Source organism: Phalacrocorax aristotelis, chromosome 2, assembly GCF_949628215.1.
Source record: "Phalacrocorax aristotelis chromosome 2, bGulAri2.1, whole genome shotgun sequence".
Classification (NCBI taxonomy): domain Eukaryota; kingdom Metazoa; phylum Chordata; class Aves; order Suliformes; family Phalacrocoracidae; genus Phalacrocorax; species Phalacrocorax aristotelis.
In genome coordinates, this window is record NC_134277.1 from 109,813,581 (window position 1) to 109,831,057 (window position 17,477).

The following is a 17,477-nucleotide window of genomic DNA, read 5'->3' on the forward strand; positions in this document are numbered from 1 at the left end:
CTACACATTGTAATTAGTATCTTTCTTGGAGGTAGTTGTGGGTAAACATCCTAATTTTCCCTATGAAAATCTTCACATTTTAACAAAGAAAGTGAAAAATAAAGTGGAAATTATTTCAAAAGTTCAGTTTAAAATTAGTAAGAGTTGTCCAAAAGAGACCTGAAATCTGTTTTTTGCCAAGAAAAATTAAAATTTTAAAAAAGACTTAATTTCAGACAAATAGAAATTGTCAGCACTACTAAGCAGAACTAACCATTTTTCTCCTGGCCTAAATTACAGTTAAAGATTAACTTTTGTATTTCGGTAATTTGCTTAGTAGCTACCTGTATTTAAAATTAATTTTTAAAAAGGCCCAGAATATGTAACTCAAAAGGATGAACAAGTGAATTAAGTGCTGCATGCTCTTCTGGAATCCAAGTTAAACATTTTATTGAAGTATAGTGAAACACAGTGAATAAAGATTGCTTTAGACAGGCACTAATCCCCATTCTATCATATAAGATATTAGTACCTATTTTACAGCCAGCCCTAGTAAACATCTATCAAAACGGCAGAGCAGAGACCTTCATGTGCAATGTACAACCGTTAGCGTGACCAAAGGATGCAAGTACCGTCAGGTGTCATGAGGCGCAAGTACTACAAAGAGTAGCACAAACCCCAGGTACTTCAAAGAGCGAACCAGATGGCTTTCTGGAGAACTTCAGAGAGACTGGCAATATTATCATCACTGTACTGACATATATACAAAACTAAGGGTTTTTTTCCTCTGAAGTTTCAAAATAACATTAGGTAGACACTTTGGGATTGACTTACCTATTTCACTGCCTGCTTGCAAGGACCAATCTTTATTTCTTTTCCTTCTTTCAAATAACAGTCCAGGACCACATCCCAAACATCATACCACCAGTAGGCACCAAAATCCAGGACCACCCAATGCAGCCCAGGCATTAATGGCATGGCACATCGGCTATGACTTCTCTTCATCCTTGGTTTACCTCTTCAGAGGATGACAAACAGTTTCCATACCACTGAAAACTAGCTTGGTGGTAAAAAACCCATTTAACTTGTTTTGAAACTTAAATGTAACTTGTACTCTGGTAAGACTGAACAGGAGTCTCAATTCTACATCAGAAAATTGTTATAATATTAAGAGAAATAGAGGTTTTGTTTTCTTAAACTGGTCTTTGTTTGAGGTATTTTAAATAGCAAACACCGAGAATCGAGAGTGAATTCAGAGAATATTTTAATCAACCCATATTTAAATTTTACTCTATGAATTTTTCCAGTTCAGTGCCCTAACACTCAACTAACCTAACCATTCCTGGCAATAAATTATTATATTTTAACAAATATTACTGATTGATTTTACTGCCCTTCTTACAGATGTTTCGTTACCAAGACGTTTGTTTCCTTGCTTTTACACAAAAGTTGGAATATTTCTAAGAGTAGCAAATTTCTAAAGGTGGCTGTAGCTGGCAAATAAAATGAACTTTTTGCCCCCATGAATTTTCATTGAACATCTGCATGCACTGATGAATCCCCCCATACGTCCACTAGAAAAAGCAAAGCTATTAATAAGTTAAAAGTGAAGAAAATATGAACGGAAAAAAATCACCAGACCAAAACCCCCTAATACACAGTCCTGCTTTGAACATCAGGACAACATTTAGAAGGTGCACAAATTCTTGAGGAAAATGCAGCCAATCTGTAGGAAACAACTCTGGGTACAGTGATGCCAGCAGAAAAAGCATGCATTCACTCGCTGTTTCTGAAGTACATGAATATGCACTTTCATCTCTATAAAATGACCAATTTACCATTCGGAAACTGCAAAGCAATAATTAATGTACAAGGTTAAAGAGAAAGGAAAAGAAAAAAATAATCTTTCAAGGATGCAGCAAGAGAATTTTCTGCCTGAGGCTACATTAGCCAAAATAAGAACGTCCACTGTACAATATCTAATTTCATGCATGAATGCTGCTCTGGGTCACAGCTTTTCACTCTCCTCCTCTGACGCTTCCCCATTCACCCCTCTGCCCCAGTCTAAAATACTGCTATTTATAAACTGCTTGGAAAACTGGTGTCCCAACAGCCTCATAGGTTTTATAAACAAATGTGTCTGTCTAACCTGATATTGAATTTATAACATTTTCAACCAAGAGGAGTAAACAAGATGATGCACAAGGCCATTTCTTCCAGATTCAGGCAGAACAGAGAGGAGTGTTATTGACAGATGAAAAATTGCTCCTATTTTCGCCAGCAAAATTAAGAACTCTGCTGGAACAAAATGAAAACTCCTTCCAATTGCCATTAAAATATTTTTTTTTTCCTTAAATAATAGAAGTTCATTTCAGGGAAACCATCCTCAGGGTCAATTAAGGTGTGGTTTATCAGGACAAACACTGTCATTTTTTCTATTTTGGTTTATGAACAGCAAAATTGTTCAAATATGTCCTATATTACATCCTGGGAGACTGAAATCTATGCTGAAATAAAATACGGGCAGATAATCAGGCTCTAGAACAACAGGTTTAGGGCTGGCTTACAAAGGACAGTGTAGTAACATGTATGAGCAATGAATTGTCTTGGACTTACTTATCCACATTAGCATGGCATTTTCCTAGACTAATACAGTCATGCTTCAGATACTCAAAAAGTTAGCTGGGCTATATCAGCGATCGTGACTGTATCCACACGGACAGATCTTCTGATGTTATGTTGTATAAACACACTGATTCACCAGTTTCAGCCATCGGTGGACAATGTGCATAGGCAAATCAGGCACAAGCTAGAAGGGAAGGCAAAATAAATCCAGTATGAACTTGCTCCATGCACCTGTGGAATTGCCATGATTGCAAGTGAGATAGCTGCAAATAACAGTTTTATCTGTCTAGACTAAAGGTTTAGGCTGGCTTGTAATCAACTGCTTCAAATAAGGCAAATCTCTGCGCCAGAAAGATCAAAAATGAGAGAGGAAAATCAGTATACAAAAAGTTCTTTAAAGATATGGCATATCTTCATGGAATCACAAAATGGTTGAGGTTGGAAGGGACCTCTGGAGGTCTTCCGGTCCAACCTCCCTGCACAAGCAGAGCCACCCAGAGCCGGTGACCTGGACCATGACCAAGCAGCTTCTGAATATCACCAAGGGCAGAGACTTCACAGCCCCTCTGGGCAACCTGTGCTAGTGCCTGGTCACCCCCACAGTGAAAAAGTGTTCCCTGCTGTTCAGAGGGAACCTCCTGTGTTTACGTGTGAGCCCGTTGCCTCTGTTCCTGTCACTGGGAACCACTGGAAAGATCCTGGCTCTGTCTTCTGTACACCCTTCCTTCAACACATATATATACACTGATGAGAACCACCCTGAGCTTCCTCTTCTCCAGGCTGAGCATCCCTGGCTCTCCTAGCCTTTCCTCATACGGGAAATGCTCCAGTCCCTCATCACCTTTGTGGTAGTTCGCTGGACTCTCTCCAGTAGCTCCAGATCTCTCTTGTACTGGGGAGCCCTAGAAAACACTTCCCAAAATACACTGTTCCCAAAAGATACTTTTCTCAAAAGACACTTTATCAGCCTGAAAGTAGTAGATTTCTCCAAATTTACAACAGTAAACAGTGAAGATTTACTTGAGATGGTTAATATAACCTATTTTTCTTACCCAAAGATATTAAGCCTTTTTGTTTTAAAGGGTCAGTACTACTATTAGGCCCACAAGAGCAACACCAAAGTCTCTAAACAAGAAAAATTTTGATGCATACCAGAGACAGAATTATACCCATCTTTTTCACACAATTTATAGCTGTCTTCTAGAAAAGGCTTGAAAATTACTAAAAAGGAAAGTTTGTTAAATTGTTTACTGCCCAAATACATTCTGAAGCAAAAATAAATGCCTTGCCAGCTGGTGTTCCTGTGCTCTCTACAAAGCATCAGTGTTCAACACTTATCTCATAGGACCCAAAATTCATCTTTCTGCCTTTCTTTCCCCCTGTGCTGTCAGGTTTTTTCCTAACGTTTCCTCTTTTAAAAAGCAAGTTCAATGAATAAATTCTTGATACAGCTCTTTGCATAATGTCATGAACATTGTGGGCGAGCAGAAAGTGAACCTTAACCTATCTCTCACTGCCTGAGGCAGCTCGGGCTGGGAGCAATGCCCCAAGAGGGAACAGACCTTTGCAGGGCGCTGTTTGCAGCCCCCCCTCCTGTCCCAGACCTGAAGCCCCAGGTGACCAACCTCTTTAAATGGTAAGCTTCCCCAACCCTTTACAAGCTGTAGCTTCTGAAGTTTGCAAGAAGGAGAAGGGCGGGGAAATAGGAAGAAAAAAGCATACGCAAGAGTCCTCTTCTCTATCCGGAAGGAAGTAACTTGATAAAGGATTGTTAAAACCAACGTTTTAATGAAACCAAAGACAGGATATCAACTTTTAAACTACTCTTCTGCACAAAATTTTCCTGCCTATGTTGGGGAAAAATAACAGCAAGAACACGTTAATCTTTTTCAGGCTTACTAGTAAGTTATTTATAAAACACTTCAAAATTTTGGAAGGTTGTATTATGGAGTTTGACTTGTATTGTCTATTGTTTTACAACCAGGTGCAGGAAACTCAAGTAGAGCCAACGCGCTTACTAAAAAAAAAAAAAAAAAAAAAAAAAAAAAGCCAACAACCAAAACCCTCTGGATTGCAGAACTTGCTTTATCTGTTTTTCTGACATATTTTAGTAAATGTAGGTATCCTGTAAATTAATATATACTAAGCATAGATATATGCTTATGGATGGAGCCCCCTCCATCTTCCTTATATGTATTCTTGTACAAATGCCAGCGACTATCAGAGGCTCATCTCTGAAGAGAAACTCCAAACTTACCTTAAAGTTGTTCTATCTTGCTAGCTGATTTCATATTAAAGACATAGAAGTTAAAGCAGTTTTGACAGGGAAAGGGAAGCTTTTGGCAGTAGCCTGATCTCTGTACTTCAAAGCAGAGACAAGAAGTCTTCTCGCTTTTCTGAACAGACAAGTAACAGAAAATCATGTGGGCTATTCTTTTTGCTATTCTTGCAGAACAGAAATAAAGTCACCTATTGAAGACTCATCTCATCTCACTAGGGAGGGCATTCCCCACGTCTTGAAGAGCTGGAGAAATCCAAGTAGCAGTAGTGCAAACGCTACAAACAAGAAAGGAGTCTATGTTTTAATCTAGATGAAATAATACTGACTTCAACAAACAGATGCCAAATGTTATACCTTTTTCCAGCAGCAGACTGTATTGAACAACCAAAATGTAATTATTAGGCAGCTGCCAATTCTGAACAGGATGCTTCTCTGGTCTTGCGCAGTAACAGCCAAAAATTTGCTTAATTTTAGCTTAAGGTCAGGTAGTCCAACACAAAGACAGTGTCTGGGGAAGTTATATTTATGTACCACTTATCTGTTCTTCCCCTCAGAAAATTCATTACCCAGTTTTCCTTCCTGCTTAACCTTAACCTCGACTTCCAAAAAAGTATCAAATTCCGCTTACACAGTGTTCTTCATAATTAGACATAAATTGTTCAAGAAGTTCAATTATAACATTTTCTGCTGTAGCATCTAAAAATGCTGGATATTAATAAAAGCTTTAATCACGCTGAAAAAATACTATGCTATCACAATTCTATTTCATGTTTTAAATTCCTCTGAGCAGAAAGAAATATAAAGACCAATATATTACTTATTACTATGCACACAGCCATCATTTCATGAGGTTGAAAAGTTGGGTTACAACAGTCTTAGAGTGTTGAGAATACACCCATCAATTAAGTTTTCATCTAGGGTGCTGGATATAGTAACGCTTATTTTATGATATATGGGATTTATATTGTCATAGTTAATTTAAAAATGTAATTGCTCTTTATATTATATAATGTTATGTTAATATGACTTTTATTTTACATATATGCTATAAAATACTAACAGAAGACATTTAATGTGTGCATAGATGTGTTCACGTACATATATCCACATAAAACAGGTGAAGGCGAAAGAGACGTTCCGATCCCTGGGAGTCTTTGATGGGCAATGTACACCTTACAGTGCAGATCCTCAGACTATCCAATCTGAGTGTTTAAGCACTAGTCTACCAGAAACATCCTGTGACACAAATATATCAATTATCATGTAAAGCTAAAACAACCAACCAAACCGCTGGCTGTTGCTAACAGAGCTTGTAAGAGACACTAAGCATCCAAAAGCTATTTTTGTACTCCTGAAGTTTATTCCATATGAACACATATTTTCAACCTTACATAGGCAGTTAGTTTGCTGTCTTTACATTTTAAGTACACATCACGTTGTTTTTCTCTCTCAGTTGTCTCAAATCTTTCTCCTTTAATTCTGCTCTCTGCTAACAGACCAGCCTCCCGTTCTCATTTTCCACATTTTACATATTTCCTTGGTCGGTCATTCACTGGCACTTGTCAACAAAATTTATCCACTAACCTGCTTGCTGATGTTGACATTTTCCAGGAATATGTGCGTCAGTGTACAAGGAACTTAAATAAAATGGGGGGAAAAAAAAAACCAAGCAGGTTTCCTGGAAGATGCTAAATTGGAAGTCCCTTATGCAAAATCTCTTCAGTTATACAAAGACTGGGCACCCAATGTAATGTCCTGCCAGATAAAGTAAAGCACTGCCCTTTGTTCTTTCACGGCAAGTGGCTTATTCCATCATCAGCTTCTGGTATTTAGGAGGATATTTTGGCTTGGTAAGCAGTTTTGATGGATAAATATACTAATGGATCACCATATGCTGGACAGCCTTCTTGATAAAAGGGAACTCTTGCTCCCTGGCTTTTTAAATTTGCTTCAGGAGCTGCTGGGCTTTCCCCACTTTCACTTCCCTTCTGTATAGTTTTATTTATCGCTGGCTCTGATCATTAACAAAAGTGACGGCAGCAACTCTTCAACAAGCCAGCTATGTCTTCTTGCTTTTCAATATGCCTCCCAGTGATTTTCTTCCAACCCCTATACTTTAGGTTGGAGAAAACTGTTTGCACCATGGCTTCCCCAAAGAGACAATTCCAAGTCTAAACCAGAAAGTTTCTCAGTTCAGAAGACTGAAGACCACTTTCCCAGGCACCAAGAACACATCACACAGTCTGAAGACACTCAGTACTTTTGGCAATAGTTGGAACACGTGCATGATCCCAATGAAAACAAGGGACACAATGACCAAACTAGACAGATTTCTACTTCCAGCAAAGAACTTGTTTTACAACCCAACTAGCAGTGTTGCACTCACTCTATAGATCATAATCACACCTCCAATACAAAAAAGTTTTCATTGCTATGTGATGAACACCTCACAATTTAACACTTTAGGTCTTTCGGATACTAGTATGTCAATACAGGCTTCAAAATCCTAACAAAAAGGTTTTTAGCCTTCCTGTTTACCTCAGAAAACGTACTGCCTTAAAAAACAACCTTTTATACAAGGTCATATCAAAGCTCACATTGTCCTTTGACAAATTCTTACCTGAAGAGAATATTCTTTTTTAAACAGTAAAGAGGTAGGATAGTCCAAACCTGAGGACTTCAACAAGCAATAAAACCTGAGCACTCAGACATGCCAGCTCCAACGATAATTTTGGGGCACTTCCCATGGAAGGCTCTTGGGGAGAAGATTAGTTTCACTATAACCATTCTTTTTTGCAAAAGTATACATTGGGGTTTTTCCAGTATACCTGTCCAAAAGTAAAATTTCATTCTAAAATAAGTGTTAATTTGCCCTTGTTACAGTCAGTACTGAAGAAAAAAGGCACAGAAGAATGTGTAACCTGTAAATACTGAAGTGCAGCTACACTAGCAAGAAGTCAAAGATGATGCTTTTCTCAGGCAGCAAACCCAGTCTCTGCCAGGTAGACTTACAAAAAAAATACCATGCCATGTCTCCTTGTAATCAGCCGAAGGAGGCAGATCTACAGAGAGAAATGGAATCCAAACAACACAGACGCAATGGAGTGTTCCAAGAAAAGAACAAAGGAAGAAATCGATTGTGCTCATTTTATTGACAATCGTTAAAAATTCAACAAAACCAATTCCCAGTTTGTTTTTTTTTTCTGGACTGAATGACTAAAACCTACCGAACTGGAGCACTCTGATGTAGGCATGGTGTAGCAAGTACAAATCCAGTTCTTCATGAGCAGTGAAGAGGACCTAAATCCACTTATGTATAAAAGCAAAAAATTTTACATACAAAAATTAGTTTTATGAGAAACTTGGGAAAGCAACATCTATTATTTCAGCAGAATTAGGAAAACAAGCCCAAAAACTCCTTTTGAAGATCCATGTGGCTTCATTCAACAGTGGATTTTAATAATTATTTAATAGTTTGACATTAATGAATATTTAATATTAAATATTATATTCCATATAATACATGCTAACATTAAGTATTTATGTTAATAAATATTAGCTTAATTTTAATTAAAGTTGGTTTATTAGTTTGTTTATAGTAGTATTTTGTTTATCTTGATTGTGTCATCCTTTTGCGTAAATGAACTTCATCTGACACTCCCTAAAACTGCTTGGGGTTTCTTTCCCCCCTCTTTTCCTCTCACGCCCGTTCCAACTTAGCAGATTAATTAGCATCTATTTCTAAAAATAAGTGCCATCCTGGAGAGTTTAACAAAGCATGCTGAACAAACCCTGTTTCTGAGAAGACCTATAACAACACACCAAGCTTCAGTTGAGCTTCATTTCCCGGAGTACAAATCCCTCCTTCAGCTCGCCGTAGCATTTGACTTGCCACTGGGAACATACAAAGTTTATATTGTGTTTTGTGGAAAAAATCTGTAGAACTCGGCTTAGGTTCATACAGACCCAAATGACCTCCTCCAACAAAACTTCTTAAGCTTCCAGAAAATAGCTCTTTGTGATAAAGCGGGTATTTTTTAAACAGAGTTGTAGCTCTATAGATCTCTTCAGTAAACACAGCCCCCTCCAGCACACTGTGGAAACTACCTGTTACTGGGGAGATAATATAAATAAGTTTAAAAAATATAAATACAATTATAAAGAAGATATAAATCTTTTTAAGCTGGAACTTATTTAAGCTGGAACTGCTCATTAGACAGTGGCACATTCATGCAAAGTGACCTGTGACCTGACATGGGTCTATAAAATCCAGACTTTGACCCCAAACTGGTTCCTGAAAACCCCTCCTACAGCTGCCAGGGAGGACGACTTCAAAGAACAGAAGATCGGGAAGGGAGAAGAGGGAGAGGAGGGAGCCAAACTGACAGGACGTTTTTTTCATTAGACTACCCATTGCTCAAAACGTGGCGTACCATGCAGGGCAGGACAAAATTCCAGTAGATACACCACCGAATATTTTGTTCATTTTGTTCTAATGTGTTTTTCCACAAAGAGGAGAAGCAATATTGTTAGCCTGGAATATGTCACCAAAGTTGATTCTTTTATCTGAAACTAAAGTCTAAATGACTCCTTTTATCTGCCTTGCTGGTTTGTTGTCCCTCTCCAAGTGCCTGAATAAAAGCAAGGAAGCTCAAAGCTGTCAAATTTCCACACGTCAGTGGACGTCGCAACACCCATACTTTGAACAGAAGCAAGTGGATTGATTTGGTTAGAAGGATTTTAGGCAAAACGTCAAAAGATGGCAGGAAGCAAGAAGGAGGAGGGAAGAGCGCTGGCTAGTTCCAGCCTTGGCACTAATTGAAACGAAGGGAGATGAAGCTGGATCTAGCGAGCCCCTTTCACTGCTTTCCTCAGCTATGAGCAGCTGAAACAGCAGGTATGACTCAGTGAGAGGAAAGCAATTTACTGAGCTTAGTACTTCTACTTACAAGCATGACTTCAACTCATCACAACTGGTACCACCATACTATTTGCTTTCAACATGTTTATCTTCAGCACTAGTTCGAGTTGTCAGTGTGTGTCTTCATCAAGAGATACCGCAGAGTTATCCTACTATCAATCAGTAATTCCTTACATCCTCCTCTCCCAACGTGGAATTTACTGAAGCTTATCCAACATATAGATCTGCTATGACATGTATTAACTACATCAATAAACATTTTAAAATAGCCCCCTTTATGCTACCAGGTATCAATTTTGCTACGCTGAATGTCCGCACTAAAAAGGCCTCCCTGGATGGTTCCATGTGTTTAGTTCTCAGCTTCTTTTGAAATTAAAATGAAAAGTAGTAACCCTTGTACTAGGTTTGCAGAAGTAACTGAAGACATCAAGCAAATTCTACTACAAAAGCAAATACTACTAAAGCACAGCTTCCTCCACATTTATGCTATTTAACCCTCCCCACCACCAATGGTGGCAATAACCTCTACCTTCTCTTCTTCCTCAGCCCATCGGCATGGCCAGCAGAGCTGCAGCTAAATCAGAGCCATGCAGATGCTGTCAGGTCCCTAGTGTTTAATTTGCCAGTCAAGCGTAGGTCTGAAATACAATCAATGCTTGAAACTCTTTCTTTTTTCTTTTCTTTCTTAATTTATGAATATTCTTAATATTTAGTATGTACGAAAGTAACAGACAAGATGTATAATTAGACATCCAGCAAGGCTAAATCAATGAAGCTCCTTCAGACTCAGTTCACAATGCATATTATTTCAGTGCGATGTTCTTCCCATCTAGCCCCGTCAAAGGGTCCCTAACAACTCCAGTTATAGATCTTTTTAATGACTGCCTAATTTAGGAGTGAAAGGAATGAAGCCATGTAAGAAAGAATGAGGTCTGTTTTCACCACTAACCTGAGCTGAGACACCACATATGAGCAATTAGGACCCTAATCCTGTACCACTTAATTTCCCAATTGCTTTTACTGGTTTTTAAAAAGATATATTATTGCTTCTTTTCTTCATGAAAACACAGCAAGTACATCAAGTGCTCTAAATACCCTCTATCTGAACAAACGAGAATCTGTGGTGCTCTATCTGGAGCAACATCCTCGTGCACATGCAGAACAGTTGATTGCACACCCAGCACCCTGAAGCCCAGGGCTGACTGTTAGGTTTTACCTACGTGATTCCTGCAGAAATAGTATGAACCAAAAATCCCAGGAAGTTATAATGAACTGACTTAAAGACAACCAACAGGAAGGGCCGCTGGGAACATACGCACACGCAGTGAGTTTAGGATGGCGATAGCTACGCAAGGCAGGGCGATGTCTTTGGGAAATCCAGCAACTTTTTCTTCCCACAACATGCCACACCTCCTGCTTTCTTCCCAGCTACTGACTCGTCAGGCAGCCTTGCTCTGCCTACCGCAAGCTATCCATCTTCCAGTCTCTCTACCAAATCTGAGCCCATCCGCTCGCTCACAGACTGGTATTAGACCTGTTTCTCCATCCTTTGTGGACACACCTAAAAGGCCCATCTGATTTTTCTAATGTTTGTCACTGTTTTAATATGTCAATGTAGTATTTTGTGTCTCAAGTCTTTTAAGGTCAGCTAAAGGGACATCCTCCAGGCCAAGTGCACTATACACGTGTAACGAATTAAAAGCTCTGTCAGAATACAGTTACTCCTATAATGAGTCGAAATATTGTGTAAAACTGCAGTGCAAGGTGAGGGCTTCACATCCATGAAATACAACATGTTTTATCCATGCCTACTTCCAATGTGCTATGGCTGCCAACAGCTGGCAGGCCCAGCAAACAGCCGGTGAAGGAGTCAAATGGAGGCTACAAAGTCAAGATGTTGCTTTGATTCCTGTTTTAAAAAAGATATTGACAAGATTCATAGGCCAGTGGTAGGATTCAGAGACCAGGGATGATGCCTTCAGGAGGCCAAGTGATTCAATGACATGGAAAAGAAATACCTCTGCAACTGAAAGGATTAGATGCTTGCTCCTATTTATATCCAAATACCTTTAAATGACCATCTTCTATCCCAGGCCTCTACCAAAGAAGGCAGAAAACCCCAACACTATGCTACAATCTTCAAACACTTGTGTATTTATAGCTGTTCTCATTTCAGTTAAATTTCACAGTGTTTATGGCCAACAAGCTCTCCCTCACAATACTGTACTTCACTGCAGACTGATACACCATCGGTGTGGAAATATGCCATGCGGAACATAAGGGGTTTTTAAAAGATCAACATTTTAGAAATTCAAGTTATGTGGGATCATCACCTATACCTGTCCATTCATAAGTAACACTTAAACCCTGGTTTCCAACACACAGTGCATGTGCCTTCCCCTTCCTTCCACCCAAGCAATGTTCTATTGCTATGAATCATGCACGGATGCAGCTTCATGCACAACATGAGGCAGAAAACCCGAAGTACTTTTCTGATATTTTTTTTTTAGAGATAAGCAGATCAGTAAGAAAATCCCAATAACTGCATTTCGTTTTCAGATTCATGTGATGAACACAGATTTTTAAATCTCAAAAATCTGTTTCACATCTGCAGATTTCTAGCAGTTGGTGGCCCCACTCTGTAATCAGGTTTTCTCTGGAAAATCACCCCTGGAGTTGGCTTTTTTTCCCCACTGGTCGACAGCTATAATTAATTAGAAGAGAGGTGTATGTCTGTCTGTCTGTCTGTGTGTATGAATAATGGAATGAGACAGAGCTGGTAAAACTAGCAAAGCATAAATGTAATGTCTTGACCACTTGTCGCTATTACAAAATCCTATGGCATTTTTCCCCTGTGTATTAGGATTGCAATGGGGATAATTACATTCTGCCTACTTAAATCCTTAGTTTAAATAGCTACTATGGTCACATATAGAAAGATATTTGTATGTCTAGCTTCTACTTAAGCGACTTAACTGCCGTTGATATCAGGGATGAACATGCCTTTTGAATATGGCTTATATATGACATAATTAAAGAATGTCTATAAAAGTCAGAGACCATCAGTGTCATGAAAAACACACTCTGCTAGCAGGGTCCTGACAGTGAAATAATACTTTGGCTTCCTCAGTAGAGAGGCCAAAAATTAGAAATATTTTTTTAAAAAATCTAACTGCTATGGTTCAAATCAGTAGTTAAGTTCAGTTAGCCCTGTGTAATGGAGAAAGGAATCCTAATTATTATTATTACTATCATCTAATCCAGCTCAGTATATTGCAAAGTACTGCAAAAACCTCTATCTGTGGGGGCGATTCAAAGATCTCTGAAATCCATTTTTATTGTGCATAAACATTTTTGTACACAGTTATTAGCTTGACAAATGATGTCTTTATAGAATCCATAATAGAAAGTGTGGCCAAATATGTAACTGCAGCGTTCCAGGCAATAGGGAGAAACAGTTGTGCTCATGTAGAAATTAGGCTTTCCAACAGAGATCTCTAAAGCCCCATTTGTACTTCAAAGATATGTTTCTTGTTTTGCTTTATTTTTTCCTGGCCAACAAATAACTCATCTGTATTCTGCAAAACACACCATTCAACTGTGGGAGGAAAAACAATGCTTTAGCATTCTGTGGGGAGGGAAGATAAGGAGGGGGAGAAGGGGAGGGGGGAAAGAGGGATTATTTCCTCAGTTACCTGGAAGATTAGAAGGGCTCTTCTAATTCACAAGCTTTTTCATACAGATAAAGAAGGAAGTTGTTTCAGGAAAGGGTGAGAAACATTTTACAAATGCAGAAACTGGATCAGAAAAATCATCTCTGTGTTTATGTTCTGGCAGCAAATTTGGAGTCACTCTTTCTGATCTACAGATGCACCTTTTACCTGGAATACGGCGCAGCACAGAGCAGTAGATAACTTATAACCCCAGTGCAGCAACGCTAATTGTGCTGTCTGTTACTGCCTGTTCCTACAATGATGGGCAGGGCTGAAATGTATCACAGATCTGGACTTCACAAAGAAAAAAGAGTGGTCTATAATATGTATACACGTGCGTGCATGCATGCACGTGTTTTTAGGATGCATAGCAGTTGGAAATACTAATACTTTGAACTGAAATTCTTAGAGATAATACAGTAAAATATGAACTTTAGGTAAATTGCAATAGTTTTCCTAAGGAGCAGTTCATCATACAGGTAAGACTACCACATACTTCCCCCAGCTATGGCAGTTCAGAAATTGCCTGCTCTTTGCTGACTCTTCACTGAAAGAAGCACAGTGAGAATAATCAAGGCGGTAGTTTAAAGTTGACATGGCACACACTGGGTTCATTAGCACGACAGCAAGCAAAATGGATGAGTCAGGTTTTGTCTCCAGCGTTAACCCAATGCTGTCCCTTCAAGGGTACGAAAAGCTGAGATGGCCCTATGCTTACAGTAATCTACGCCAAGAAATTAAGCTGTTGTAACAAGGTATTTCTAGATACCTCACTTTCAAAATAATTTTAATTGAAGCATGTTAGTTATGGTACCATGTAGAGTTTAAGACAAGCGTGAAAACCAGATGCAGGACTGCATTCAAGCAATCACACAAACACCAATGTTATTCAACATTCCAGCAGCTAATTAGCAGATGGATGGTATCTGAGTAATAGATGGCTGGTGCATATATGACCACACATCTGTTTCCCACCTCTCTGCATCACTCTGCATGTTCACAGCCTACACACATTTCTCTCTGAAAGTCCTAATTAATGGGTGGCTTGTGTTGCAACAAGCACAGAAACTGTTATCGCCTCCTGCAAGAAGAGGAGATCTACAAATGTCGTCCACTACTGTTGAACATTTACATGTGGAGTTCAGTACATTAGGTTTAAGAAGTAGACATTTCTGAAGGTCTGTTTTATCAACTACATGAGCCGAATGGACAGAAGGACTGTAGGAAGCTTCAAAGAATCAAATACCAATCCATATTGCAACACACTTAATTCTAAACCTTGCTTGCTTAAACCAGCTTCCTCTGCAATTGCTAGTATGTGTTTCCCGTCAGCATGCTCTCCTGCACTGGGGATGTGCTCAACACCCCACCCAGGGCTAGAGCCTGATGTGCAACAGGTAATCCAGCACCACCTGGCAGAGATACCACAGTTTTCATTTGTTGAGCAACTCGTGCCAGCCTCGCTAGTTAACCACCTTCTATGAAAAAGATATACACAAGACAGCCCAGATTTCTGCTTCGTAAGAGATGACGGAAGGCTGTTACGTGCAGTATCAGTCATTACTTAAGTCAGGGAAACTGCACATAAGGACTTTGATCATAGCTACACGCAAACACTATTCCAAGCCACATACTATGGACTTCAGTTTCACACCACACATGGGAACCTGCGCGCTGTTCTCCTGAAGAAGGATGCTCAGTTCTCCCGGAGACTGAGGAAATGTCCTCTCAAGCTCTCAGCCCGATCTTATAGTTAGAAATAAGTCGAATGCCTGAAACCTCAGCCTTTCACATTTCCTAACTACTCCCCTCCGGATAGTTTACACACAAGTGGACTCATGTTCAGAGGCTTCCTTTCTTTAAATATTGCTACATTCTTGCCTCAGTGACACTGCACAGTAATGAGGTCTACAACATAAAGACAGGATGTATGAAAAAACTCTTTCATCAGCCTTGAATTGCATCGAGCGATCTTCTAGTCTTACGACACAGCCTAAGTTCCTGACCCACCTTTTGTTCAACACCCATAGTTCTGTGTACCTTTTTATTTCCCCATTCTTTACCTACACTCAAAAGTAAACAATTCCAAACCTTTTGGTCTCTATTCACATCAAAGTCTGTTCACAACTTCTTTCTGCTGTTTTCCTATGTTTTCTACATCCGCAGCATGGTGCTGTGCTGCAGCAACTCTTGAACACAGTATTCTAGCTAAAGGTGGAATGTTGATTTATGTAATGGCATAACATTTCACATACTGTTTTTATTGATTCAAAATATTTTATCTGACCACAACTATATTCTCTAAAGAGGTCTTCATTCAGCCCTTCAGAGTGATGCTTTGGTCCTTTTCCTTAAATTACACAATTAATTAGCATGCAATAAACTGTATTAATAGCACATACTTTCCCCTCCAGTATGAATTACTTTGCATTAATCAAGATTGAATTTCATCCATCATTCTGTTGACTGCTGACCTCATTTGATTAAATCCTTCTGATACTCCTCTTCAGACTTCACTAACACACAACCAAATATCATTACATTGCATTATGTTCACCATTTTTTAAGATATTCTGCTCCAATTGTGGAATTACAGTTGACTGATGAAACTCACTCGTATTCTTCTGTCTCCAGTCATATTTTAATGCAAAATCACTTTTTAGGCACCTACTTAGAAACTATTTAGCATATCCATTTCCCTGTTCTTAGATGCTGACATTCAATAAAAAATTAAAGTTTATTAATATTGGACAGCATGTGCTAATACAACATAAAGCACATACTTTCTAAACTTTTTTTTAAATTCTCACTGTCAGCTTATCACTGTATATTTTCCACTATAATACCCATTTTTTCTGAGGTTATTACAGTTTAACATCTCTTTGCATGTTTCTTCAACCATGTAAAAATTTCATCTTCTTTTATTATTTCTGCAAAGTAAACGAACATCATTATCTCTATTTTACAAATAAAGACATTAAGGAAGAAAACCAATAAGGATTTCTTCAGGATTACACAAGTAGTCTGTGGCAGAGATGGCAAGCAAACCTGGAATTGTTGGTGAGAACATTCACTGATCACCAAATCTTCCATTCTTAATATCATTTCAGTCCTTCCTCTAGTTTTCTAACATCACTGGAATTTCCTCTCCCCATACATTACATAATAGGCTTGTCAAAAGGGGATGTGGTTTGAAACCTGTGTTGTATAGCACAGCTGGAGGAGCACCACTAGCCCCAAATACTCCCGGCCAGTTGACTGATCATCTACATTGTAATAGCCTATCAAAAGTGACAGGTATTCACAGTGAGCGCTGCAGCTTATTACAAACAAAAGCCACATGCACCTTTCATCCTGGTAATTAAAACAAACAAGCCAGTACTTCTGTCAGAGAGGGGGAAAAAAAGAGCAGGTTTGCAACATAATGATTTCCGACATTGTCTAGCAAATCTTTGACTGGTACAAACAGCAATTTCTTCTGAAATATCTGAATCTTCTGGAAAGAAGTCACAATCATTTCCTAGTGAAACAGCTGAAAGGTTCTGCAAGATAGCAATACCATTCCTGGCATTAGCCACAAAGCATTGAACATGAAGGAGGAGACTGAATATGTGAAATACTGTGAGGTGAGTGGCCAGCCAGAGGTACTGGACTGGAATACAGGCCACTGTGACGGTTCTCCAGGATACTACCGACTCTCCTCTGGAAAGCACAGGGAGATGGCCCTTGTACCAGGCCGTGGCTTTACAGTTTCTCAAAGCATATGATGTATCCTCATATTATATGAGCCAGGTTTTGAAACAGACAACAATAAAACTATCTGAAATTTAGTAAGAGATGAAGAGCATAAACCATCCAAGAACTGAGAAACCGATCCCCAAATTCACATACAGCAGAGTGCACCCATTCTCACAGACCCCTCTTTGAATAAAGACAACCCTAGCCCAGCCAGCCTTAG

At 39.0% G+C, this 17,477-nt stretch overlaps 1 protein-coding gene across 7 annotated transcripts in view; it reads right to left on the reverse strand.

Annotated features, from left to right (window-relative positions):
• Positions 1–17,477, reverse strand: part of LDLRAD4 (low density lipoprotein receptor class A domain containing 4) — a 299,662-nt gene that overhangs the window by 129,306 nt on the left and 152,879 nt on the right. The window lies entirely within an intron of this gene.